Source organism: Nicotiana tabacum, chromosome 18 (genome assembly GCF_000715075.1).
Source record: "Nicotiana tabacum cultivar K326 chromosome 18, ASM71507v2, whole genome shotgun sequence".
Taxonomy (NCBI): domain Eukaryota; kingdom Viridiplantae; phylum Streptophyta; class Magnoliopsida; order Solanales; family Solanaceae; genus Nicotiana; species Nicotiana tabacum.
In genome coordinates this window covers 153,567,181-153,571,268 of record NC_134097.1, presented here as the reverse complement: position 1 = coordinate 153,571,268, position 4,088 = coordinate 153,567,181, and the positions used below count along the sequence as shown (strand labels likewise).

General features: G+C 32.5%; 1 long non-coding RNA gene across 1 annotated transcript; it reads right to left on the bottom strand.

Moving 5' to 3' along the window:
* Positions 1-920: 920 nt before the first annotated feature.
* On the bottom strand, positions 921-1,754 carry LOC107783946 (uncharacterized). The gene is made up of 2 exons (XR_001647578.2): positions 1,615-1,754; positions 921-1,471 (listed from the first exon to the last, which is right to left on the bottom strand). It is a non-coding gene; the product is annotated as an uncharacterized LOC107783946 (long non-coding RNA).
* Between the last annotated feature and the right edge of the window lie 2,334 nt (positions 1,755-4,088).

Here is a 4,088-nt window from a genome sequence, read left to right as displayed (position 1 = left end):
TCAAAGTAATATAGTTAAATTATACTAATATCCGTTTACCTCATTTTACAAAGAACTAGATTCTCTTTAATTAAATTAGTCTTGTCCTAGGACCAAAGAATAGTAAAAAAAGAGATTCTTTAATGATAAATCATCTATCTATCTGTGTATAACTTCATTTATTACACAAGGAAATAACCTCATTGCAAATGAAATCTTGAGTATTGGAATTTTGTTGTGAAATTTTCCTTCGCTCTTAATCAGAGATTACAGATTGGAATATTGAAAATGAAGAATTTCTCAGCAGAAAGTGTTTTAATCTCTTTAATGGGCGAATATGACCGAATTGATCAGTCGAACGAGTTAGTAAATATCGAATAGTAGTACTAAATATCTAAAGAAAAATATGTTTTAAGTCAGATATTCAGAGTTAATTATACTTGTTGCTTCTTATACTTACATTGTATAGTATATACCTAGGTAAAAATATATATTATATAGTATATATAGAAGGTTCCATGATTTATATAGCTCTGGATGTCTGATTTATAATTAACTCTGCAATTAACATGTCATTTAAATCAGGTATCCAGAATTAATTATAAATGACATGATTTATTGCTTCTTTGGCTAAACTTTTGAAAAGCTAAAAACACTTTTTTCTTTTTTTCAGAAAAGCAATTTTTTGAGATTTGAGATGTTTGATAAAACATAAAGATTACATGGTCAGTCAATTAAATGTAAGTCCATATTGGAGATAACCAGTTCATTATTTTAAAGATAACATAAAAGATAATACAAAAGCGTTGAGAGACGCAACAGCAATCCGGTAAAAAAATTACCCCTACGCGAGGGAGTAAAGTAAAAGCGTTGAGAGAATAACCTCATAATTTATTCTAGAACAAAGTCCACTTATACGATATGTTGTTCCTCTTTAATACTTAGACAAATAAAGAAAAGTTTATTTACATATAGTCTTCCAATATTACACAAAACATTGGACTCAGAGGCGAATTTAGGATTTTTAATACGTGGGTGAAGGAAAAAGTGTATATTTAGCACTCTTATTCTAATAACACATGCAAAATGAGTATTTAAAGTAGTACCTAATTATGTTAGCACTCTTTGATTATGCATATACAAGGATCTAACTAAAGTAGTACTTATCGAAATACTAATAATAATATCAGCAAACGAACGTTCTCTGTGCTTCCAGCATATCACTCTTAGGTCTTAACTCATGGGCCATATTCTTAAACTCCTCGCAATGTTCTTTAGTTTGGTAACATGCTACAATGATAATCATATCGATCATAGTTCAACTGATAATGCCACCAACACTACCTTCATATCCAACCGTCAGAGCATTCTGCATGAGAACTGCATTTTCTCCCACAAGTCTCCTCTTCATTTGGATTTAATTTCAATTTCATCATTGATATAGATAGCGGCAAGCCTCCCATCGCCATCATTGAGTTTCGAGACAAATCAACTGTGCGCGTGCATAAAAATTTCGATTATAACCAACATCAAGATAATTCTCATATATATACACATTTCTATGCAATTTTTCTTATGTATAAAGCTAAAACCTAAAAGAACCACACACAAACAAAGGGAAAAGTAAGTCATTACCAGCAGTTGCTGTAAGGAGAAGGGTGAAGAGGATAACAAACTTAAATAACGAATATGTCACAGCCATGCTGCCAATTTTGTTGTATATTAGAAAAGTATGGTAATTCCCAACTATGCAAAAATCATATTTATAAGCAAATTGAGCTCCCCCCCCCCCCCCCATTCCAAAAAAAAAAAGGGTCACGATTTAATATACTTTTATATGGACTAACTTGAGGTATGTCCAAATTGAATCAATATGAAAATATGCCCGGCCCAAATTTGCGCGAGTTATATTTTCATGTAAAAAATAGCACGGGCTAGCCAATTTTCGGACTGGTCATTCAAAAATAGCCAGCGTTTGCAAAGTCATTGAAAAATAGCCACTATTTTGCTGCAACACGAAAAGTTCCAGCATAATATACTGGAGATCAGTGCACCTGTGTATGAACTTCCAGCATATTATGCTGGACCGATATATTGTACTGGAACTCCAGTATAATATGCTGGAAGTACAGTATATTACATTGGAGTTTCAGTAAAGTATACTGGAACTCCAGTATATTATACTGAAGTTCCAGTATATTATACTGGAATTTCAATAAATTATGCTGGAGTATTTTTCGGATTCTGAACAGTATTTTCGTTCAAATTTATCTTTACATGAAAAGTGGCTAAACTTCGATTACTTTTGAAATTGTGTCTATTTTTGAATGATCACTTATAAATCTGGCTATTTTTGAATTTTTCCCAATTTTCATCGGTTAATGTTGGACTTAAGCTATGTCCAAATTGAACCGTTATTAAAATATGACCTGCCCAAATTTGGGCGAGTCATATTTTTATTGGTTAATTTTTCCACTCGTATTATCCACTTATTTTAGTGGAAAAAGAACTGGATTCCCCTAATTAAAAATTATTCTTAGGTCCTTGGAACAAAGAATAGTTGAAAAAAAAGAGATTCTTAAATGATAAAAGCATCTCTATATAACTTCATCAATGACATAAGGAAGTGACCTCATTGCAAGTGCAAATCAAAACCAAACGAACTTTTGGTTAAAAAGTTTTTCATTCATTAAGTGGAGCTAAAGAGTTCGGGCCAAGAAATAGGAGTTGAATCTGAAACTAAGGAGCTAAAGAGTTCGGACCAAGAAATAGGAGTTGAATCTGAAACTAAGGGGCATTTCTATATTATAAATTTGTCGTAAATAAATGGTTTTACAAAGAATTTAGTGAATGATTTACTATATCATGTTTCCACTTCACTTCGTTTTCACTTTCATATCAAGAACTTCTTGTAATATCGAATTTTACACTCTGTATTTTGTATACGGGTTCCGGTTTCCGATAAAATAAATCGAGTATGGGTGATAATAGGCGAAATTTAGGTGATTTAGCTATTGTTTATGCTTCTGCTTGATTATATTCCGATGTCATATTATGGTTAATTGATGGAAAAACAGGTTCTACTCAAAATATGTATACCTTGCAGGATGAGAAGCCTAAATGATGCTTTCAAGAGGAGATTAGAATGATTTATGAGCAAGAACAACCCCTAGGAGTCGAGTGTGTGCAAGGACGAGAAGGAAAAATGGACAAAATCGAGCTACTGAAGCGCGCGAACTACTGCGCGAAGTTCCAAACTTCGCGCAATAGTTCGCGAATGTTTCTGCTTGGAAGCCAAGAAAAGCGCGCGAACTTTCAAACTTCGCGCGATAGTTCGCGCGGGTCCTATCCGGAGAGACTTTATTTAGGGGTAAAAGTGGAATTCCGTTTTAATCTCACTCAACTTACATAAAGCAAGAACTCCATTATTGGGGAGATCAGATTTTGAGGGGAGCTGTGAGCACGTGATTTTTTCCCTATATGAGAATCACTCCCAAAAAATTCAAAATAAAACAATTTTCCTTTGTATACAATTTTTGTATTTTTGTGGTATTTTTGTATAATTATTTTTATCTGTGCATGTTTATTTGTTAAATTAATAAAAAAATACCAAAAATATGTCGCATTTGCATTTAGGATTTGGTCCTACAATTGTTAGTAATTAAGTTTGTTTTACAAAAAATTAAATATTACAAAAATAGGCATCTTTTGCATTTTTAGCATTTAATGTCCAAATATACAATTTTATGCTTAATTGCTACTTAATTATGCATTAATTGTTATAGGAAATTAATTTGCGCTTTTATAACTTAATTTAGTTCTTAATAATAATTTAAGTGTTTTTATAATTTAGTTCTAGAAAAATAAAAGAAAAAAAGAGCAAAAATACAAAGAAAAATCGGATTGGGCCATTTCTTCAAATTTCAACCCCAAGCCCAAACAATTGTCCAATCTTCCCCACGACCCGGTCCATTTCAAACCGGGTCGACCCAATCCATAACCCAACACCCCCTATCTTGCATTTCAAAAAAAACAAAGCAAAACAAAAAAAAAAAAACCCTAAAAAATCCCTCTCTCTCATCCGCCCCTCCCCCCCTTCTCTTTCTCTC